This window comes from Dermochelys coriacea, chromosome 5, assembly GCF_009764565.3.
Source record: "Dermochelys coriacea isolate rDerCor1 chromosome 5, rDerCor1.pri.v4, whole genome shotgun sequence".
In the NCBI taxonomy this organism is placed as follows: domain Eukaryota; kingdom Metazoa; phylum Chordata; order Testudines; family Dermochelyidae; genus Dermochelys; species Dermochelys coriacea.
This window is the reverse complement of record NC_050072.1, coordinates 29,247,282-29,272,779: the sequence shown is the minus strand read 5'-3', so window position 1 is coordinate 29,272,779 and position 25,498 is coordinate 29,247,282. Positions and strand designations below refer to the sequence as shown.

The window sequence follows — 25,498 nt, the reverse complement described above, 5'->3', positions numbered from 1 at the left end:
GCAGCAGCGGGGGGGAAAGGAGGAAAACCTTTCATGGTGACAAGAAAGGTAGGCTATTTCCAGCAGTTAACAAGAATATCTGAGGAACAGTGGGGGGTGGGGTGGGGGGGGAGAAATAACATGGGGAAATAGTTTTACTTTGTGTAATGACTCATCCATTCCCAGTCTCTATTCAAGCCTAAGTTAATTGTATCCAGTTTGCAAATTAATTCCAATTCAGCAGTCTCTCGTTGGAGTCTGTTTTTGAAGCTTTTTTGTTGAAGGATAGCCACCCTTAGGTCTGTAATCGAGTGACCAGAGAGATTGAAGTGTTCTCCAACTGGTTTTTGAATGTTATCATTCTTGACGTCTGATTTGTGTCCATTCATTCTTTTACGTAGAGACTGTCCAGTTTGATCAATGTACATGGCAGAGGGGCATTGCTGGCACATGATGGCATATATCACCTTGGTAGATGCGCAGACGAGCCTCTGATAGGGCCTAATCACATCAGCCACACTATGATGGTGTCCCCTGAATAGATATGTGGACAGAGTTGGCAACGGGCTTTGTTGCAAGGATAGGTTCCTGGGTTAGTGGTTCTGTTGTGTGGTGTGTGGTTGCTGGTGAGTATTTGCTTCAGATTGGGGGGCTGTCTGTAAGCAAGGACTGGCCTGTCTCCCAAGATCTGTGAGAGTGATGGGTCGTCCTTCAGGATAGGTTGTAGATCCTTGATGATGCGTTGGAGAGGTTTTAGTTGGGGGCTGAAGGTGATGGCTAGTGGCATTCTGTTATTTTCTTTGTTGGGCCTGTCCTGTAGTAGGTGACTTCTGGGTACTCTTCTGGCTCAGTCAATCTGTTTCTTCACTTCAGCAGGTGGGTATTGTAGTTGTAGGAATGCATGATAGAGATCTTGTAGGTGTTTTTCTCTGTCTGAGGGGTTGGAGCACATGCGGTTATATCTTAGAGCTTGGCTGTAGACAATGGATCGTGTGGTATGATTTGGATGAAAGCTAGAGGCATGTAGGTAGGAATAGCGGTCAGTAGGTTTCTGATATAGGGTGGTGTTTACGTGACCATCGCTTATTAGCACCGTAGTGTGCAGGAAGTGGATCTCTTGTGTGGACTGGTCCAGGCTGAGGTTGATGGTGGGATGGAAATTGTTGAAATCCTGGTGGAATTCCTCAAGGGCTTCTTTTCCATGGGTCCAGATGATGCAGATGTCATCAATGTAGCGCAAGTAGAGTAGGGGCTTTAGGAGACGAGAGCTGAGGAAGCGTTGTTCTAAGTCAGCCATAAAAATGTTGGCATACTGTGGGGCCATGCCGGTACCCATCGCAGTGCCGCTGATTTGAAGGTATACATTGTCCCCAAATGTGAAATAGTTATGTGTGAGGACAAAGTCACAAAGTTCAGCCACCAGGTTAGCCGTGACATTATCGTAAATCAGGGTTCCTCTTTCAAGTTTTAGTTTAATTTACAACCCTACACAACAAATTAGTACTTAAGAACTATTTTTGTAAAAATATTTTGGATTTGAACTGAAAGCATCTGTGTATGGTTTGATGGGTTTTTTAAATAAAATGACTCTTGAATCTTTAAAAATTGAGTATTTTGGTACATAGTAAAACATTACAGAGCAAAATTCCTATATTAATATAAGTGATATTTTATTGAGAAATGCAAAATATGTCCATTGTCAGATCCTTAAATCCAGTGACACTGGCAGGTGTTGCTATTTTAAAGTATTTCATAAGATATTCAGTATTCTTCTCAGTAATGTCATTCATGAATGCAGCCTTGCTAGTATAAAAGCACAATACAGATTTTTTTTTCCATTTTTTTCATTATAGGGTACAGTAACTAATACTTTTTTTTTATAGGTCAAGAACTAACTGCTGCATATGAAGCATTATTCTTGCTCACCCCAGTTCCATGAAAAGAGATTTATTTTAGATCCACTTTTTGTATATTATTTCTAATCTTCAAGTTAGTTGTTAAAGAGAAAATAAGTAATAGATGTATTAACTTGTGTCCAGTTGCTTTTAAACAAAACCCTGTGATTGCTATTGATAAAGATTTACATCAAAAAACAATTTGTTTGAACTGGCTTGATTATTATGGTTCATTGAATTTAATTTTAAATGTTGTAATTCAGGTGCAATATAGTGCAGTACAGTCATAAAACATGATGCCATAGCTATAGCACATCTGGGAGCTGTTCTAAAATTAAAACATACTAAATTGAAAGAGCCATAAATATTAATTAGCAGTTATATTAAAATAACTTTCTAAAGACGCAAGACCTAGAAATGCTACTTGTTACTCCAGTTGACAAAGATATTTTAAAAACAAAAACCCTGATGCATATTTTGTTGTTACTTTTAGTTCAATAAACAGTGTCTCCTATAACTTAGTGTTTCATAATTGGTTTCATATCTATATCGAAGAAAGAGCTATTAAAAAGGTCAGATTAAAAAATATCCGGCTAAAAAATCCTCTTTTAATTAAGCAAGCCATTACAAAGTTACTTCCAAATAAAGAGATGTGGAAAACCAGCTCTGTAACAACTATTACTTTTGGTAATGGAAGGAATTTGTCTTTATAGTTATGTAAACTGCTTAAAAGTTTTTGTAACATGGACCAATACAAGAAAAGGGATCAGGAGGTCCCTTTTAAGGGTCTGATAATGCTTTTTGTGTGTACAAGGGGATATTTGCAGAAGAATGTAATGTACATATACCATCTGTGGAGGTGATATCAATATGAGGAATTGCATTTATTATGAACCTTGACTGTCTCAACTGCTTTCTGCATCATTACTTTGTTTCCACCAGGGTTTAAAATTTTTATATAGAGTTTTTATATACCCGACTATCCCACAGACTCGCCATTATCAGTTGGTTTATTTTGTGGAAGGTGGTATGAAATTACTGGTTCTTTAGAAGAGATTTGAAGGAGGAGATGTTATTGGCATAATCAGTTCAGAGAGGGTGTTCAATATGTAAGGTAGGGGTAGAAAAGAAGAAAGCATGCAGAAGTGGGAAAGTAGGTAGTTAAGGCTGGCATCACTAGTCATTTGAACAAACAAAATTCTCATAAAGGAAAAGTATAAAAGGAAAGAGACAACAGCACTTGACATACAAATGACAGGTTTCAGAGTAGCAGCTGTGTTGGTCTGTATTCGCAAAAAGAAAAGGAGTACTTGTGGCACCTTAGAGACTAACAAATTTATTTGAGCATAAGCTTTCGTGAGCTACAGCTCACTTCATTGGATGCATTCAGTGGAAAATACAGTGGGGAGATTAATATACACAGAAAACATGAAACAATGGGTGTTACCATACACACTGTAAGGAGAGTGATCACTTAAGATGAACTATTTCCAGCAGGGGAAGGGGGGAAGAAAACCTTTTGTAGTGATAATCAAGGTGGGCCATTTCCAGCAGTTGACGAGAACGTCTGAGGAACAGTGTGTGTGTGGGGGGGAGGAGGGGAATAACATGGGGAAATAGTTTTACTTTGTGTAATGACCCATCCACTCCCAGTCTCTATTCAAGCCTAAGTTAATTGTATCCAGTTTGCAAATTAATTCCAATTCAGCAGTCTCTCGTTGGAGTCTGTTTTTGATGCTTTTTTGTTGAAGAATAGCCACTCTTAGGTCTGTAATCTAGTGACCAGGGAGATTGAAGTGTTCTCCGACTGTTTTGAATGTTATCATTCTTGACCTCTGATTTGTGTCCATTTATTCTTTTACTTAGAGACTGTCCAGTTTGATCAATGTACATGACAGAGGGGCATTGCTGGCACATGATGGCATATATCACATTGGTAGATGCGCAGGTAAACGAGCCTCTGATAATGTGGCTGATGTGATTAGGCCCTATGATGGTGTCCCCTGAATAGATATGTGGACAGAGTTGGGAACGGGCTTTGTTGCAAGGATAGGTTCCTGGGTTAGTGATTCTGTTGTGTGGTTGCTGGTGAGTATTTTCTTCAGGTTGGGGGTTCCTGGACACTACAGTGTTAATAAGTGATGGTCACATAAACACCACCCTATACCAGAAACCTACTGACCGCTATTCCTACCGACATGCTTCCAGCTTTCACCCAGATCACACTACATGATCCATTGTCTACAGCCAAGCTCTAGAATACAACCACATTTGCTCCAACCCAGAAGTCACCTACTACAGGACAGGTCCAACAAAGAAAATAACAATACGCCACTAGGCATCACCTTCAGCCCCCAACTAAAACCTCTCCAATGCATCATCAAGGATCTACAACCTATCCTGAAGGACGACCCATCACTCTCACAGATCTTGGGAGACAGGCCAGTCCTTGCTTACAGACAGCCCCCCAACCTGAAGCAAATACTCACCAGCAACCACACACCACACAACAGAACCACTAACCCAGGAACCTATCCTTGCAAGAAAGCCCGATGCCAACTGTGTCCACATATCTATTCAGGGGACACAGACTTGGGTCTGAGGAAAGACACTTCACGGGTATTTTTATGAGTTGAACTCCATTAGAATCAGCCCAATTCTCCTTTCAGTATAGTGCCAGACTTGTAATAAGTGTCTGTCACTAGCTCAGGAGTTCTCAGGATACATTTTTTGATGGCCTCAGAATGTGGCCACCAGCAAGGGTTCCTGGCTGCTCTCTCACTTTTTCTTAAAATACTTAATTAGCTTTAGGAAAACCAAATAAATGTGCACATATACACATCCAAATAGTTGTAATTCATTTATTGATAGCTAGTAAGTCTGTTGTGAAAAGTGATACTAACGAATATACAAGTATCACTTTTCACAGCAGACTTATTCAGCCCTGGCAAGCCTGGGGACAAATTAAGCCCTGGATGGAGGGTCAGGGAGGCAGTCGGGCCAGGGGAGATGAGACCTGGGGGAGATAGTGGGGGGCCGGAGCCTGAAGCCCTGCTGCCGGAGCCTGAAGCCTTGTAGCTGGAGGACGGGGCCGAAAGCCGTGTGGCCGGAGCCTGGGGCCTGCCATCGTGCAGCCAGGGGCTTGAGCCTAAAGCCCCATGTCCTGAGCCTGCTGCCCTGCCTGCAGCCCAAAGCCCGAGTCCCACTGCCCCTGGGAAAGCGGGGAACTCACTGGCTGCCTGCTCCTACACTGTTGTGCCCTAGGTGACTCCAGAGAGGGGCAGGGCCCACTCCCTTCTGGTAGCCCCAGCAACCAAGGCAGAGCATCCAGGAGCAACAAGGAGGGGGTGCTTGAAATGGTAGCCTGGTTTATAGATTATGAATAAAAATTCCCAGTTATCACTTTGAGGGTTGACAGATTAGGCCCAGTATTACAATTGTATTGTTGGGAACCCCAATGTGTACAGGTGCAACATTCACACAATAGGAACTCTTTTATATTTACAAATAAATAATTTATTAATACATTTAGCAAAGTTACACACACTCTAACTCAGAAAGGTAGATAGAGATAATATAGAAAGTAATCTGAACATCCGTACTCATAACATCCCTTGCAGAACAACCTGAAATGTTAACCATTTTCTTCCTCATCAGCATCACCTTCCTTCTCTTCACCAGTGGCCATCATTCTGGCCCCTCCCAAGGGCTACATCTTTCTCCCTACTGTCCTGGGATGCCACTTTTATAATATGTTATACTGATGTTACCATGTTTAATGCATATTCAATAGGGGTTTCTCCCCTCTTCCTTATTTGTATTTCCTCCTCTTACCAATGTTAAAATGTCCTTTTTCTATAGTTTAGTATATTTATGATTTTACCCCATTATCAAATATGTCACTTCGTTGCCATGCAGGGTGGATTTGATTTTTAAATCATGATTTAAAGGAAGACTAGATTTAATCATAGATTTCTACATAAAAGTGTATTCTTGCTGGTTGTTATAACCTTAATACATATATGTTCTTCACAACTCAGTGATAGATGTAGGTTTCACTTTTAGAAGGTACACACTATACATTTTTAAAGCGATTTATTTTGAAAACTTTTCAGATTCGTTTGACAGTTATATCAAAAAATGAATGATTGTTTGGTTATTTCATTTACCAAAGGTAATTGAAGCAGATATTTATGAAGTAATTGGGAGGTGAACTATCTCCAATTCAACAGGTTAATCATTAATATTTGGAGGATTTTCTTGCCATGCTGTATTAGGCGATCATCACCAGACAGACATTTAAATTGTTTTATTTAAGTAAAACAACAACATTATGTATTCTGGATGTTTTTCTTCAGCAGCAAACAATATTTTAACAAAACAAGCATATGAATTTTTGAATTTATGTAAACATTCAAGTTTTTTAAAATTCAGGTTTGTTTTTCTTAAAATTGTTTTTAACTAAAATAGTTCAATGAAATATTTAAAAAAACAAAACAAAAATTAAATCGACTATGTGAGTCAGGTTAACATGAGAAACTTAAAATATTGGCTTCTGCAGCTGCCTCAGTCATCTTCACCTTCATTTTCCTGTTTGTTCATAATGGGGAAAAGAAAAACAAGCCTTCCTGCTTTTTTAGGTCCCAAACAATTTCTCAATTTGGAATGAATTAGTCCAAAGGAAGAAAATATTCTTTCTACACCGGCAGAAGAAGCTACTGCTGTTAAAAGTGAGATTATCACTTCAGCAGTCTCTGAAGGGTGCTTAAGTGACTTCCACCAGTTCACTGGTTTGACTTTCTTTAAAACATCATCAGCAAACATATATTTCTTGAATGGTTCACCCTTAGCTCTGAAGTTTATTATAGTTGGAATTATGGAGGGATGGTTGCTGGATTTCCATGTCATAGCCATCTCCTCTTCTTCAGCAGTTAAGGTTTGACCCTTGAACCGAGTATTGAGACTATTTGCAAGAAAATGTGCTGGAGATAGTGCTTGTCCCATTTGTTTTTTTTAATGCTTGTAATTTAACTCTGTGATTGCATATTTCTCTTTTTAAGATCTCACTCAGTTCCTTCTAGACTCAACAGCATCAGCAATAAAACAGCAATTTCCCTGCGTTTTGTTCAAGGCTAGAGAAATAGGCTTCAGGGTACTCAGCATGTGTTCAACATTTCTCTTAAGCCCTATGTTGAGAACTTTGGCTGTGGCAGTGCCATCTATTTTTTCCACGATTTTGTTCACAAACTGTCATCAGATTAGGCCAGTTCTGGATCTAATGCTCTAAACAGTCCACTACTGAGTTCCATCGCACGTCTTGTGGGAGAGTTAGCTTGGTTCCTCCCACTTTTTTCAGAGCAGCTGCCGCAAAATGGTTGTTATGGAAGTATTTTTGCAATTTTAACAATATTAGTCTTTATTTCTGGAACACTGAAGTCTTTGGCTAGGAGGTGCATCAAATGAGCACTGCAACCGTATGTTGTTAGCCTGGGACTCACTTCTAAATATTTTCTTCTCATCTTGGATACATTTGTAGCATTGTCTGTGACCAAGCTGCATACTAGACATTTGAATTTTTTTTCACAGTTTGCTATAGCTTTTACTGCTATTTCTTGTAAGTATTCTGCTGTGTGTGCATTTCCTGATGTATCAATTGTTTCTGTAAGGAAGACATTCCCTTCTTCTGTTGTCACACAAGCACATACAACAGGATCATTGTGGATATTGCTCTACCCATCAAGACTTAGGTTAACAATTTCACTGTTCAGTTTCTCTAGAGCTTTTGCACACTGCTCAATTTCTCTTTCATATACTTTATCCGGCAATTTGCCTGCGACATCTGGTCTGTTTTGTGGACTGTATCCTGGTCTTAATGACTGAACTATGTTAATGAAGTGTGGGTTCTCAGTCAAACGGAAAGGAGAGTTTGTTGCATAAACAAACCGGGCAATTTTTCCATCAATTTATCTTTTTGTAATCTGCTGGTTCTTATCACAAATTATCTATGGTTGTTTTTGGATGATGGAGATTTTTTTTTTCTTTTTGCTACAGGTGATATACTGTGGCTATGTGACATATATGATATGAGTGAAACACTATCATTGGCAGATAACTCTGAAACTATAGAAAATGATGGTGATCTTGAAGGTGGATAGTTTTCAGAATCCATCCTCAACATACAGGATTCTCCTAAACAAAATAAGTTAATGCAATTATTTAATTACTATTTCCATACTGCTTATTTAGTATTACTCATTGCATTCACTGACATTCAGTACTACTTTAAAAATGAAATTGTAAAAGGAAGATCTGCCTATTTTAGCTATTTATTTTTTATCACAACTGCATCTAAGATGATAGTACCATAGAATAACAACTGTATTTTTTGCTCAAATATGAGAATTTAAGAATAGTCCAGAAGCAAGACAGGCAGTCCTTAAGGAAGAAGTCTGAAATAAAAAAGTTTACCAACCTGAAGATCCTGCATGTTCAGACATGTTCCTTTCATCATTTTCAATGCAGCTTCCTCCTGAGAAGGAGCACTTCTCATGATGACCAAGCCTTGCATTTCTTTGTTTTACTGTTCGCATTTTGAATGCATGTCTGTCTTACTCACAGGTAGGGGGACATCATGAAAATATTCCTAAACTGGCTCTCTTTTATGGCCTGCTGCCATTATAGGTTTTCCCTTCTAGAGAGAGAATGGTATAGTAGATCTCAAATCAATGAAGACTACATTCAGAAAGACCTCGAGATTTCTGAAATATGCTGCTCAAGGACTTTTTGAAATTTTGCATTTTTAGAGAGAGGTAAGGGATTGCCTCTGTGTATGCAAATTTGCAAAGGGACAATAGGGTTGAGGTCTGTTATTTCTCACCTCTATATGTTTGTTTATTTTAAAACATTTTTGCTGTTAAGAAGCATGTCATCTCTGGAGACGTAAATCCACAGTTTGAGAACTGCAAAATTATGCATCTCTGATGGTATCTTCTAGACTGAGCACTGAGTCCCATTGGATAGATAGAAAGATTAACCTAAATAATCTGAACAGAAGCCCCTGGAACCCCATAAGATTGGGTGTCTAATCCATAAACTATGGGAACTCGTTTACAAAACTTTTCTTAAACATTACGTGAATATATTGTCTCATACTGTAGAATTAGAATTTATAATCCCTGTTCCATGATGAGATATCTTTGAGCTATAATGTATCTTAATTAAAACGATCTTTAGATAGGTTTTTTCCTCAAAAAGCATTTTATCAAAAAAATCTGATTTAAATAAAAAAAATCCAATTTTGGTGATTTTTAAAAAAAAAAATCATTGATTTTTATCCACCATGTTGCTGTGGCACTCTTGCGGTCAGATGTTCCGTCCAAAACCTCCCAGAAGCTGGTGTCAGTTCATGTTCTGTGGTTGTCTGATGTCATTATGGACAAAATTCCCCCCTGCACTCTACTTCCAGTTCCCCAAAACTTATGAGTTACTTAAATTTATATATGCCAAAGTTAGTAGCCCTCAAGCCTCATTCTAACTGCTGAAGCCAATGACTTACAGGATACAAGCCATTACTGCTGAATATAATAAAGCGGAATATAATGCAAAGCAGTGAGTATAATAAAGGTAAGCTGGCCAATGGGGCTACACCCCGCATCCCCCCATTACAGCTCAGGAGGCTGTGGCCATAGGAAATGCTGCATTAACCCTTGAAGGCTGCTGCTAGCACGACTATATAGCAGAGAGATGTCATCATAGAAATGTTTCAAGTTTTGTTATCTACAATTTTCTCCCCATTCAGTGAGACGTACAGCTGTACATATAACTAAGGTACCTACGTTTACAGGTGAAGGCATACAAAGAGTCACAACTCTGGAAAAAATCAGTAATTCAAAAATTTTGTATTCTATATGTGACACATTCAGAATACATGAGTGTGATGTGTTATAGAGAGGTTCTATCAATACTCATTTGGGATGACTTAATTACTGGCTTTGTCGCTCATAAGTAATACATCTATCTAAAGCTCAAGGTGATGAAACTTTTTTGTCAGATCACCCTATTATGTATTCCTATTTGTGTGTTAAATAAATAACTCTTTAAGGCAGGAACAGTGCCTTTCTGTATGTTCAAACTATGCCTAGAACATTGGGGCTTTACCAGAATGCAAAGAATACGGGATCATGTGTAAAAATTATAGATATAATTTTATGTGCATACTTTATACGCTCTGTGTATATAAAATGCAGTTCTTTAGTAGTCTTATGATTTCTTTTTTGTTTGTATGAGCTCAGATTTGAAAACAGAAGCAATCTAGACATTGTTATTTCTGAGAACTGAAGTTTTGGTGTTGGTTTGTGGAGAAGCCAATTCAGACTGGTCATATTCCAGGTCTGTCATTCTCGGTTAGTGGGTACTGGATATGTTTATATGCCAAACTGGCCCTGGCAACTAAATCACAGTATTCAGACAGCATAGTTTGTTTTGTCTTTGACCTGTTAACCAGTAATATAAACTGCATGTAGTAGAACATTCTTTAAATTGTTTGTCTTCTGTAAAATTTAAGAAACAACATTTTAGACACAGTATATTTCATGTTTCAGAGTAGCAGCCGTGTTAGTCTGTATTCGCAAAAAGAAAAGGAGTACTTGTGGCACCTTAGAGACTAGCAAATTTATTAGAGCATAAGCTTTCGTGAGCTACATGAAGTGAGCTGTAGCTCACGAAAGCTTATGCTCTAATAAATTTGCTAGTCTCTAAGGTGCCACAAGTACTCCTTTTCAGTATGTTTCATGCTGGTTGATCACTTAATCAGATCCTTTGAATAAGAGCTGTTAGCTTTGAACAGGGTTCATATTAATTTAGCTTCACAGTCACATTTTACTGTTAAAAATGGAGGTGTATTAAATATGTCAGACAAAATACAGTTTCTAATAGGAATTCTGTAGCCCTGCTTTCTCTTTAGCTAGTTTCTCTTTCTAGAAAATGTCAGTGATTTTGGAGTGTTGTCATCTTGAAGCTTTAAGAACGCATCTTGCATTTTTTGGCCATTAACCTTTGTATTAGTGGTGAGTTTGGCTGTTGACCAGGGTGGTGCTGGGTGTTTCTTTTTATTTCTTCCAGACTGTCCATTGGTCATGAATAAAACAGTTACATTAGTCAACAGGCAGACTCTCATTTGTACTTATTTATTTAGAACAAAAGAATGGTTATAGTTTTCATCTCAGCTGTTTTATTGGTATATTTTATTTTAACCCTAGTATAAAATAAATGTGAGTACCTAAACAGAGGCATAGTTCTACCCATTAGAGTTCATTCAGTAATAGGAAGCATTTTTATGGTGTAAATCCTTTGGTTATGTCCACCAGCCCTCAGACTCTTCTTCATAGCTATGGAGATGGAGTGCGTGATCTGGAGGACCATACATCCCTAGAAAGGAATTTTCTCTGCCTAGGAGAGAAAGGCAAATGATTCATTCTGGAGGAAAGCTAAGAGGTTCTGGCACCTTATTCACCATTGAGGTATCTCACAATATACTAATTTATAATATTTTTTAAAAGTAGACTTGTTATTGGCCAAGTGTAGCAAGACCCCTCACTCAATGTGATGGTATTTCTCTATTTGTTTGAATGTAATGTGATAACTTTTGAACACTGCATCCAAAGGTCCTAAGCATGAGTGGAAAGAACCTTATTGAGTTTGGTGAAAACTGGAATAGGAAAATGGACACACACTGTTCTTGCATCTGGTTAGCATACCCAATGGCTTCAACCACTGACTTAACTCCCAAACAGAAAGGAAAGAAATAGGAAATTGGGGAGGAGGAGAGAATTTGGACACATACAGTCCTTGGCAATGGGAGTGGTAGAATGGGCATCATTGGTATGTGGAGAGGAGGAGTAAGGGACACACAAAGCCCCTGGCAGTGGGAAAAGGGTGCCTACAGAAACCCTGGTGTGTGCACCTCACACAGTCCTTGGAATGGGGGAAAAGAGAACCCATGGTGAAAATAGCCTATGTGGAGGAGAGTTAACTCCTCTGTCCACTTGTGAATCCCCATCAATCCTAATGTTGCATGGAGAAACCTAGTGCCAAAGGTTGCAGTCCACTATAACATGAAGTATATTTTCTGAATATCACAAACTGCTTTGGTTTTGTGTTTGTTTTTTTTTTAAAGATCATTGCATCAGGCCTGTCAGACTCTCTTTAGTTATATGCAATGTAGCTGTAGCCATGTGGGTCCCAGGATATTAAAGAGACAAGGTGGGTGAGGTAATATCTTTGATTAGACCAACTTCTTTCCTGTGTGGCTTGAAAGCTTGTCTCTCTCACCAACACAAATTGGTCCAATAAAAGGCATTACCTTCCCGCACCTTGTCTCTCTAAACTTTCTTTAGTTATGGACCAGTTTTCTAATATAGACTCTATTTTACTGTTCAGCAAATAACAAATGTGCTTCTGACTTCACACAGAAACATTAGCAGTACTCTGTAAACTGCTCATTAGCACACTTGCTTTGTGTGTTTGATTTAACAGGAAATCTTGTATATAGGAAATGCAATCAGTTAATTAACTTGTGCTTCCAGGTGGGTAATTTGTATCTTTGTTTTTCCTGTGTTGCTTTTAAATAGATAAATTCTACAGAAGTTTGCTCTTGCTGGATTCAAACATTAGTTACTTGTTGAAACCCCTGCCATCTAGCACTTTCTATCCAGAGTATCCTTATCTGTTTCTTTTGGCAACTTCTATGAACATTTAAGAAGGGATTTCTCAGCATTAGGTTGATGATGTCGCTCCAACTTTATTCACATATATTAAATCCTATATACTTCCCAACATCCCAGCCATATCTGTAAATATTGTTAGATTATAAGAACAAAAAGATGCCAGCATCACAAGAAATATATTTATGAAATCATACTTACAAACTGTATTTTCTCCATTTCCATTGTTCTGTTCAGTTTTCTATTATAGTTCTTTTATATCATAGTTCTGCTTTGTTAGTGCTTGCAAAAACCTACATTTATTTCTTCCTAACTACTGAACATGCTGTTGAGCATCCTTCAAAAGGTGGGTGCACATTGCACTTTCCTTTGAAAATGTTGCTCTGATTAGCTAATGCATTTGTAGTTCTACTGTGGAAACAGTCAAATTCATTAGGTTTAGAAATTGATCTCCCTTAAAAGTCAATTCTTTTATTGGTTTCAAAGCAGGAGCTCCAAGCTATGCCAGAAAGAAAGTGTAAAAGGTTCTAGGTGTAAATGTTTCTGTGCAGATGTTGGTTGTATTCAGAATGAAAGGAATAAATATTGTAACTGTAATTCTTAAATATTAAATAAAAAAATTACAGGATCAAATGCAATAGTAAATTATAGATGTGTGCCAGATAAACAAAAGCTGTCATATGAAACAGGTGCCTCTGAGCAATCTTTGGAAGACCTGTGATCCTAAAAGTCAGAATTTTTGTAATTTTAGCTGGTCACACAGACTCCCAGGTTGTTTAGGCACTGTCAACAAATCCTAATACCTGATGTGAAAAGGGATTGAAATGTAAATATAAATATTGGGCAAGATTGTATTAACCGCCTGGGACAAAAAAGGCAAGTTAAGTGTATATCATGAGGCTGGAGCTACTACAATTCAGTGAGCCAGTGTTCATTAGAAAAGATGAGAGTTTGAAGAGGACATATTAATAATGCTTTTGCAAATCAGATTTAATTATTTTTATATATCAAATCAATGTGATCAATCTAGAGCTGAAAGGGAGAAAGCAGTGGGGAACATTTGTTAAATGCCATACATTCATGACAAATTTAGGCGCAAATCCTCTCCCCGTGCGCAAAACTTAAATACCAGGTTTTGAGCATGAACTCTCTCCATGTGTGTGGTCAAGGTAGGATTGTCTCTTCTAGGTCACAGACCACTGTCAAAGTTGCATTGTGCTGCTGTTGCATCGTTTGAGTGCAGTTTCCTCTGCAGTTTCTTTTATATGGGTGTCTTGGTTAGTGGAGCTTCACAGTTGTAAATCCATTGGTTATGTCCACCAGCCCTCAGACTCTTCTTCATATCTATGGAGGTGGAGTGCAAAGCATTCTTTGTAGGCTTCCACCTGTGCGGTAGATGGAGGCATAGGGTTTGGGTTATACACTGAGACGGTAAAAATGGGAGAAAGGGAAAACATTAATTTAAAAAATAATTTAGGACCCAGAGGCATAGAACAATGGATTGAGTGGGTTAAACATCTTCGACAGATAACCTAACACAAATACATGAAACGTTAATTTTGTGTTGAATCTTTTGTGCTTTTATTTCCCCACTTTTGCTTTGCTTTGAAGGGGAAAGTTTAGATAATCTGCTGCTGCTTCACCTCCTTTCACCTTTACTATGATTAACCATTATCACATTGCAAATAAAATTTCCATGTGACAACCCAAGTTCCTTTTACAGCACCTTTGTTCATGAGCTAACATTTTTTACAGCAGACTTTTAAGGATATTTACCAATCTTTTAGTGGCCGTATGTCTAAATGAGATTGGAGCACAAATTCATGCCTGCCCCTCTAATGCCCATACTCATGCCCATTTATTGAACTAGGTTTCCTGATGTCATACAGAGAGGGCATTTCATACCTAGGACATTGCTAGTGGGAGAGCCCGCTCCTCTAGCCAATGAAATGTATACAAGTCCTGTTTAGGGCAGTTAGGAGACTGACGATGGTTTTCATACATCTGACTTTGGCCCTTGATGGTTACATCTAGCTTTTTAATATATATTACTTTAGTCACAGGGAGTCCTCAGTTAGGAATCAGCTTATAACCTTTCTGATTTCTTTTTTTCTCCTCCAATTTGTGCAGAGCTTGGCGGTGTATTATTTGTGAGGTATCAAAAACATGCTGATCCTGAATTGCTTTGCCATACTTGAGTACATCTCCCTCCATTGATCAATGTATATAGTTTGTTCTGATATTTTCCAGCTTCCTAATTTGCCTTGTATTTGATTGACACAGCAACTGCAACACTTAGTTTTAAAACTAAGGGAGCTACATTTTTCAAAAGGGTCTAATGGCACCCAGCTCCTACTGACATAATGGAAAAAGGCAAAACAACTAATATATTTTCAAGTAATAATCTGTCAAGTATACACAGATGCACACATGTCTATATATATGAATGATATACCTGTGTGCATATATACACACACAGAGACTATATGTGTTTGTGCCTACATATGCTTATGTGTATGTACCAAAAAAATCATTTTACTTAATTCACCATGTTTAGCATTCTCTGCTCAACAGAGACTCTGGACTGGAAATTTATGGATGTTACATATCAAGATTGAGGTTAATTGTCTGAGCTGTGTAAAGAAGTTTACATAGTGCCTGCCCCTTAATCTCTTGGTCTCTTCAGGAATACTAAATTATTATTGCCTTTTATAAATCTCAGGGTGCCATACAGAATTACAAACTTCCTATGTATATCTTTATATATGGTCTCCTCTTTTGCCCATCTCTTTATCTAAATGATCTAAAATCTGTGTTTCTATTTCACTCACCAATAATATGGAACTTGGCAACCATTATACAAAAGCCAGAAATGGTTTAGGAGCAGAAAATACGGGGAAATACCTTATCTGATTAAAGTAACAAGGGTATAATATCTGGATGAATTGTAATTGCTCATAATGTGAACAGACGACCCAGGCTAACCTGTTTGTGCGCCTTCCAAAAGATGTTTCCAGAAGCACACTGTCCCAGCAGCACATGAGCATCATGTTATGGTAATAAATTATTGTGATTCACCAGTGGTACTTTTTGTAGTGTTCCCATCCAGTTATTTTCTGTGGTTATTTGAGAGATCCACTGAGATCAAAGCTTGAGGTGGTATATGGTTGCAGGAACTGACAAATCTTTGTAAGATTAAAAAGATAAAATGTAAATTCAATTTAACAAGAAAACAAAACTCAGTCTTGAATCTAGATCTGCTACTTTGTTTCTAAAAGAATATCTGAATACATTCTCAGTAAAAGACGAGAGTAGTTCTGAAAAATGATTAAAAATTCAGCACCAAAATTAATTAATTTCCCATTTATGTTTTTCTGCCCACTGCTTTTAAAGGAAATATAGTTAGAACTTGTTTTGGAAACTAAGCTCTGGCTTTTAAGATTTTGTATTAGCAGAGCAGCAACATGAAAGGGTGATAATTTCCTTTAGTGTTTTAGACATCTTAGAGTATTTTCCATTCAGACACTGGAGATTTTATATATACTGCTTGTGCAATCCCTTGTGTGGCTTCTGAAAATAATGAGTGATTTGATTTTACTTGAAGGCTATAATATTGCTTCCCTTATCAAGTTTAGAAGGTTACAATGTAATGATCTTATCAGTTAAATTATGCTATTACAGGTTCAAGATTAATAAAATTAATACTCCAGTTCTTGAACTGGGTTTCCTGATATAAAGCTCCTATTTTTCTCCTGTTTGTCATTGTTTATTGCAGTTTCTTACACAATTATTGTAATCTGAAATGACGCACACTGCCCAAGTTTAATTGTATAAAATCTGTTGACTTTGCTGAGATTAAATAGAACACCCACATGTTTATAGGCATGTGCTTTTCAGACATTGGGCATATAGATAGCTCCCTAGTTATGTTTCTGTTTAGCTGTTATCCTCCTGAAATTGTGGAAGTTAAAATTGTACACTAAAGCCATTGCTAAACTACTTTCAGATAGATACATATAACTCATGTTTGTTCTGTATAATAATTTAACAATATGTTTATTTAGATTTATACAAAGTGTTATAAAAGAGCTCCCATCCAGTGCTTTGGGCACTCATGCTAATTTTTTAAAAATATTAACAGAACTGTTACTTCCCTATGAGCAGGAAGAAAAAGGTAGGCTTTGCAGCATTTGTAGCTTTTTAATCAGTTTTGTCTTTGTTATAAAACTAAAATGACACTATCCAGATCCTCTCCTCCCATTATTTTAAAGATAATTTTGGTGCTCACTGGGGAGAATGGGCAGTGGTAGGAGATTGGGTTTCTATTTCTGGCTATGCCATGCTTTTCCAGCTTGTTTTGGATTGGGTAAGTTGACTTATCTCTCTGCTCTTCTTTTGCTTAAGAGTATTGTGCTGCACATACTGCATTTTTTAATATGAAAAGGAACACTAAAACACTTGTTTAAAACAAACCTATAAGTTACATGTAGTTTGCGAACAGATGCAAGAAAGAAATAATAGGTAAAAGTTTTGGCCTAACAATTGTGAAATGTGAATGCTGTTGGACTCAGTTATAGTCTATTCTGTATTTACCATCAATCTCATACTGTGTTGTCCTCTAGTTTTCCTTTTATGTTAATAATTATAAAAATTTGCTCTTGCTTCCTTCTGTTTATCCTCAGTTGTTCTTATGCGGTACTAAAATCACAGAACTACGGGCTTGGAGTTTGCCTGAAGAAACTAGAACAGCAAAACTACACACATGAAGAAAACATAATACACTGTTAGATTCTGTATTTTCTGTTAAACTTCAGAGGGGTAGCCGTGTTAGTCTGGATCTGTAAAAGCGGCAAAGATTTTCTGTTGTTTACCTCTATAATACTGAGGTGTTATACCCTTAGCTGATCAGATCACCTGTGCAAATGAATGTACTTTGAATGTCTGTCATGTGAAAATTATTTGCCACCTTACAAGAGGTGTATATTTTTTTGAAACTCTAGCATTGTCTTCTTGTTAGAATGTTAGTTACAAAGTAAAAAAAAAAAACAACTTATTTTTTGAAACTTTTTTTGCCTTACTGGAAAGACTTCTAGATACTTATTGTAAGCACATTATGAACATTCATTCCTATAACACTCTGAGGCGCATAAATCCACACACAATGATGATGCACATAAAATATTGGTCCTTCCCCGCTTCTCAGTAGATTTAACAGTAAAGTGCTATAGTGATCATTTATAGTACTAAAATGCATTACTTTGGCAATTGTACTACAGCACTGATACTAGTGCACTCTGAATTACTATCAAAATAATTAAAATTAAGCTGTACTTGTCAAATAAGTTAATGTAATTTTTTATATCTTTTTGTTTGCCTAGTTGCATAGTTCAGGAATTTGTAGTGACTTGTCTACTTTTTTACCATAGCTCACAATTCTTAGTGCAAGTTATCAAAATTCTACTAGGTTATTCCATTTTATAGTATGATATGGTTAAGTATCTCTTCACCCTCCACTTCCAACATCATTTTGATACAGTTGGGGAAACTGAAATATAAAGTATAAATGATTGGTACAAGGCTGCACAGCAATTCAGTGACAGCTGGGAACTGAACTCTGGAGTTCCCAGCTTCTGAACTCTGCACAGGATTGGTATTTTGAAGTCAATGAAAGAGCATATAGTTCTTTGTTAGCATATAGTATTTTCTTTTGCTGAACATCAAGATTTATTTTTAAGGAAAATATTGACCTTGGTTGTGCCGCAGCCACTATTTATTTTTTGAATCAGTACATCTTGATATTCACCTTAACAGGTGTAATATCTCTCATTGTTACAAAACCATTTATGGAGATATATATGCAGACACTAAAATCATTGTTGGGTATAGAGCCCTGGAACTTCACCACCATACAAAGTACAGGACCATAGCACTAGAGCTAAGGATTAATTCAGTTAGCACTGAATAAGAATAAGCATCACGGTAAGCAGCCATTTGAATGGGGCTTTTGCTTTTGGTGTTGAAGGTTCTGGTTTCTATCCCAGTAGACAACTGTTGTTTTTGTATGGATTTGGTCATGGGTTCAGTATTTAACCCTGTTTTACAGCAGAGTGTAAACCAAGGCATGGAGAGGTTATCTACCCAGGGTCACACATTGAGTTGATGGCAGTGCATGATGTAGGACACCAGACTCGTGGCTGCTAGTCATGTGATCTAGACCACTAGATCACACTTCCTTCCATATTCTATATTTCCAGTTTACTCTATTAACTTGTTGATCATTTGTCATTAAATTGTTGTTTGTGGCAAAAATATGCCCTTCTGTGGTGGATTCCATTCAAGGGTCTCAAAACATTTCAACAAACATAATGAATTAAATCTCACAATCTGTATGATTTAGGTAAATAATAATATCCCCATATTGCAGATGAGAAAATAAATTAAATGTCTTTCCCAAGGTCACAAAGGAAAGCTATGGCGGAGGTGGGAACAAATCCCTAATCTCTTGGCTCCCATGCCTCTGCTTTAGCCACCAGACCACCCCTCCGTTCCCTCTCCCTCCCATGCCCATTTTCTTTGTATAGATTTTTTTTTTCTGATGAGGTATATAGTGAAGTTATATTTGAATAATAGTGAAATGACCAAGGGGACCATATTTGCACGTGTATGAATTAAAAATCTGGAAATTGAAATTATAGCTCTTCTTAGAAATCTCATTTTCTAGTACAGCATGATGGTGAAGGTGGTAATTGCTTCTGTTACACAATGAAATGTTGTTTTTCATGTGTTTTTATGTAAAAAAAGTGAATTAATGATCTTCACACTGTCCATTCATATAACCACACTGTTCTCTCTAATGTGCTGGACTGATTTATTTTTAAACTGATTGTTCTGTTATGAAACTAAATAAATTTGAAACTTGCTTTGTAAAAATGATTTTACTGTAATTTCAATAATTGAGTAATTTTCAACATGTCCATCACCAGTATCTAGGAATCAATAACAAAATTGGTACTGAACAGCTTAGTAGTTACTAAAATAGAAATTCAGACTAATAGTTATATTAAAATCTTAATATGGAGTTAAACAAGTATGATATAGTATATTGTGAGTATTCTAAATATGCCATATTGTAATAAAGTACATAATGTGATACAGTTGCTACTCTTGTATTCCTTGATAAAGCTACACTTGTATTCCTTTCCCGTAATGACATCTTATTTCCTTAGCCCCAAAACCAAAATTTACTCTGGACTAAGATTTTGTGTATAAAGATGTCCCCTCTCCCACAAAGGTTTATTATTTTTCTCGGGGAACACATGAATAATACAAAATAAAAATTTTCTTGAGTTGAAGAATTTGCCCCATGACTATAACTAAGGTACAAGTCCTGCTGTTTTTACTCAGGGAAAATTCTAATTAAATCAGCCTGTTAAATTAAAGATTGATTTTATGGGGAGTTTTGACTGTGATGATGATGGCAGAATTGGGCCCTTTGTCCATTGCAAAACAAAAATCTTTAAGGTTGCTAAGAGCTACTGAAAAGAATATGTACTTCTACACATCACATTTAACAAAATAAATAAATAAAAAATAACAAACTTGTGGACATGACCAGCTAAGGTTAAATATAGAAGTATGATGCTTAGTTTAACATCCCATTCTTCAACATGCACCTATACCCTAGAATTTTCTGTTTGTGCTAACCCCTATGACTTTGCTTCCTGCTCTTTAGTGAATATACCTTCCAATCTTAGGCTGTCTTCATTACCAAAAATAAAAATGTATTTTTACATCAGGATAACTGTCATGTGGTAAAATCCTACTGGTGACAAGACACTATAGTGGTTTTTTTTTTTTTTTAACCACAGTTTGGCTAAGTGAGGTTAGTCATGAGCAGAGTATAGTGTTGACCTCACTTAGCTAAACTGCAGTAAAAACTACTTGCACATGGTCTCTACTAGGATTTTACAGCAAGATAACTAAGCTATTTAGTTACCCAAATGTAAAATCCACTTATTTTGGCAGTGAAGAGGTAACCGTAGTTTCTTTCATACCTGATAACTGACCCTGCAAGTTGAGGCTCAGAATTGTAGGATGTGTTGTTTTAGCATCAATAACTTCTTAAAGGGATTTTAGAATTTCACAGATGAAAGCTCTAGACATCTTTTAAGTTGAAAACCATTGTGCTTCTACATGGCATTGCATTGCAGTGCTTCTGCATAGCCATACCATTGCAGTCCTTTATCATAATCCCTTTTAGAAGGGATTTTAAACAGTTTGTAGTTTTGTAAACATAAAGTGATCTAGGTTTAGGAGGCTTATAAATGTAGATGCAAGTGTAGATACTTGTATAAACTGTGGCATATTGATTATGGTGGTGATTATATACCCAGATCTTGCATACCTTTTAGAACAAACAAACAAAAAACAGCTAAGGTAGATAGGGGCTTTTTTCTGTAATAAACCCTGGAGAATGCTGTTTGCAATGTTTTAGCTGTATTGGTCCCAGAATATTAGAGAGACAAAGTGGAGAAGGAATGCTGTTTTCTGTACGTGACCAATTAGAAATTTTTAAAATATGTTTCTTTAGCAAGGTAAAGTCCCCTGATTCTACGGTGGATCTTCAGATACCTTCATCCAGCTGAAGAGCCTGCCAAATTTGTTCTGCCTTCATAGCTACATGCAGGCTTGACCCTTGTCTGCTGGCTCAGGAGCAGCACATGCCCTGGCATGCCTGTGCAGTCTCCTCTTTGATCTGTGCACAGTAGACCTGAGTACAAAGAGGAAGTCTTAAAGGGAATATTTATCATCCTGCACAACTTTCTGGATAGTGCACAGATAGTGAGCTCTGCTCATTTCTGTGGCCAGAGAGAAGTGCCCACACACCATTTCCCAGTTGAGAAAGAGATTCAGGATGAAGGTGGAAAAATGTGGCCTGTGGGTGGTGGAAGGGAGGTATCTAAGGGTAAGAAAAATGATCTGATGATCTGTGTGTATCAATGGGTTGAGGAATAAAGTTACAGTTTAATCCTTTATATGGGATAGTTTTGTGGCATAGCACTTTAGAAATTAACTGATCTTTGATGTTTTCTATCAGTTCTGCACATTGGAGGTATCATCAATGACCATGTATTCCATTCATCCTCAGTTAAGAGTGATTTGTCTTTCTACTGTCTTAGAATGATCTCTTATGCTGTCATTAGACTAGTTCTCAACCATTTGTTCTTTTGAATTTTTGACTCCTTAGGTCAGATAAACAGTTCAGGAGGCACGGGGCTTCTGTAGGTGAGAATTTTGTATTTAACATCATGTCTGATTGTATTCCAGATATTGTATGCCTCTCCACAGTTAGTGAGATAAGTCTTTTACTTGTTTTGAATGAGTTATTCCATGTGTCTGTTCTTTGCTGAATTCCAGTACCAGTCCCTGGCATTCTCTTGATGTCGTATCTGCATAGGTAACTACTTACTAAATTTGGGGATTTAATATCTTTGGAGAGGGAAATTTGCTCCATATTTCTATTTTCTTTAAGGCCCTGATTTTTAACAGTATACCTAAGCTTTGTGGCGCGCACACAACACTAATATAGTTGTTAAACAATAACTCATATTGTAGAAATTAATAAGGGTTTGTTTGTGTATGTGTGACTTGTTTGCATAAAAATTGTTGGATAGGGTCTCGCTCATTTAATGAGTAACTCAAGACAATACATTATCGCATAAAATACTGAAGTAATGAATAATTAAAATAAATAAAAAAGAATAATTTTCTTTATTAGTATATGATTGTGTGTTCTGTAACACCTAAAGACCCTCTTTGGACTTCATATATGCAAGCAAGATTATAAAAGCAGTGGCCCTGAATACATGTGATTAAGCTGAATATCAAAGACCAGAATTTGTACCCTAAAGTGGGTATTTTACATAGAAGTTTTTAATTAAATACATACTTATATAGAAATCTGACTTTAGCTTAATTATCTTGTTTAAGAGTGTCAGGGATTCAGTTTCCCAGAAGTGTTGTTGAAATAGTGAGTTGTAAGCAGGAGATGTTTGTGTTTCATAGATTTAGCAAGCTGTCCTGAAATCCTGCCAAGCCTCTATAGCTCCCAGATGGTTAGTAGCATAATTGAAGAAAGCAATTATGCTAGTTTAGGGGAGCTTTGGGATTTCACATTCTATTAAATAAAAATTGGCAAGATTCTTTAAGTCTTGCTTTCTGAAACCATTGCAGAAGTATCCCATTTTCAGTCACTTGCTTCTTTTTTACCATTTCAAAAAAGAAGAGAGAAAACTATATTGTTCTGGAGACAGTCCTTCCATTTTTAGTGAAATCACAAAGCCTATATTTTGTAGATGAAATGAAGTATACCATGTTATTCCACGGCTCTCAAGTGAGAATGAAATATTCAAAAAAACTATGTAGATTTTTTTAAAACATTCTCTGCTGATGCAGATTAAACATTTGGATTTAAATTATTTGTGGAGTTGAGTTTTGTTTTTACTGGAAATAAACGTTAATTAAATATCCCATAAAATTCAAATGTGTGTCTATTACTGGCCCTATGTGATTTGCCCAGGGTTACATAAGGTATTTTTTCTTTTATATCCATATACATCTGAGAAAGGAGTTCCTGCTTCCTATGATAAAACTGCTCCCTGTTCTTTCAAAAATAATAATCATGTGCCCCCCCCCCCCCAAAAAAAAGCAAAGGTTTCATTTTTATCTACTATGTCACAACTCTGGGGTGGCTGTTAGCCATAGGCATCACATCATATGTCATTAAAACTAGGTATTCTGGATACATCTACAGCATAGTTTATAGATATTTACTTTTCATTAGGGGAAGGGAGGGCAGCACATTGATTTACATGTTTATTGTTTGGATGTTTCTGACGGTTGAGAGCAACACAGCAGTTGTCATTTACAGTTGCTATTCCTCCTTTCTTGCTACCCCTAAAAAATTATGAAAATGAATAACATTTTGCCATTGGTTTGATCTGTGTTGCTTGTTTACTTGTCCTGAATGGCAAGTATTAAATAAACAACACCAACATCTGTCAATTAAAATTTTAACTGAAATTTTAAAGAAATCATAAGTTCCTATCTGACTTGAGTTGTCCAGGGAGTCTTACAGACACAAACTGAACAGTATAAGAGTTATTGCCACTTCTCACCATTCAGTACAGTATTTCATTTATCCACAATCGGTGTTTGTTATATACCTGAAGTCTCTTTTTGGAAAAGACTCGGGGCTTAATTCTCCACAGTCTTGCACTTTGTGTAGTTAGTGACACGTTTGTAAAATGTTGCTATTCTAATTTGGTAATTTGGTGACTATACATTGTGCAACAGAGTGAAGAATCGGGCCTCTACATATTTAAAAGTACTCTAATAAAATTGGAGTGAAAATTGTAACTTTAGACAAGGGGAAATTACTTACCTATGGTTCAGCTTCTCTGAAAATATCATTTTGCAGATTTGTTTTCCAAACTCCCATTATAGTCTGGAAATTCCTTTTTTTAGTTATGTTTTTCAAACTCTTGCACCTTATTTTTTAGGGTTTTTTTCCTCTGAGGCTTTTTTTTAATACACTTTTGGTCATTTTAAGTGGCTTTTTTCCTCTAGGAGCTTCACATCCAATACAATCAAATGAACTGACTGAAATGTTTGGGGAGCTACATTTATACTAGACATCGGCTGGTACAAAACGGCTGGCAAAATCCCAATCTTGTGTATCCTTTAGGATAAAAAACCTTTGAGAAGCTGGGGGAGTTCTGTCAATATTTTGTTGAAGAAGTAACATCTAGGAATGAACCCACAGAAATATACTTTCTGTGAAGCAGAATGATAGTTAAGTAGTTTTGCTTTGTGAGTGCTGTCGAGTTTGGTCACCTCACCTCAAGGCAGTTCTGCAGCAGATTTTGAGAACGTTCTGAGTAGAGTAATAAAAATTGTTAGTGGTATGGCAAAGTTTACATTTCACAAGAAACTTCAAAAACTAGGATTATTTATCCTGGAAAAGAAAAAAATGGTGAGCAAGTTAAGTGATATTTTCAAAATTATGAAGAACATAGAGAAAATGGATCAATCCTTTCCTTGTATCTTGTCACACAATATGAGAGCAGGGAAGTACCCAGTGAAAATAAGGCTGTAGTTTTAAGAAACAATAAAAGGTGACATTTCTAAAGCAGTATATTATCAATCAACCTGTGAAATTTTCTACAGAAAGTTGTGAAGACAAATGCGAGATAATTTTATGGTCAAAATGCATTTTTTTAATGAAAAGTAATCCATGTTTTTTCTGATCACCCAAGGTGAAACTGATCACTTTTCAAGTCAGCAGAAAATTCTGCCCTTTCCTACCCTCGTGTACAACATTGCACAGTTTGTTATGTGTGTATCATGAGGTGTTGGGTAGGAGATATCTCTTGAGGCATCAGGTACTGATAATGCTGGAGGCAGAATAACAGCAAGATGAACAACTCTCCTGTTGCATAAACATGTTTAGTAACCAGGTTTTTTTTTAGACACACAACAGTGTGTTTATGTTCTTGAGATTGGGATCTGGTCATCAAAGAAAATGTTAGTTCTGATGACACTGGCTGAGCCAGCATTTTGTTCCAATATTGAACAGAAACAGGTATTTTATAGGAATAAAGAAAAATATTAATGTTACTGTTAGTTTTCTTTCCAGGACTAAGCCTGATCTTTGGACATAGGTGCCAGATTTGGTTAATTACAGCATATCAAGGAGTATAGCCTGTTTACTTGCTTAATATGCACTGGAACATAGGTCCAAAGGTCCCTCTAGCCCAGTATCCTGACTCTTCCTAGCCAGCACTTCATGCTGCAGAGGAAGATGTAAGCAACTGTGGGATAATCTACTCTCCACATAGCTCT

General features: G+C 36.9%; 1 protein-coding gene across 2 annotated transcripts in view; it reads left to right on the top strand.

Annotated features, from left to right (window-relative positions):
* TTC33 (tetratricopeptide repeat domain 33) overlaps nucleotides 1-25,498 on the top strand; it is a 122,685-nt gene that overhangs the window by 28,676 nt on the left and 68,511 nt on the right. The window lies entirely within an intron of this gene.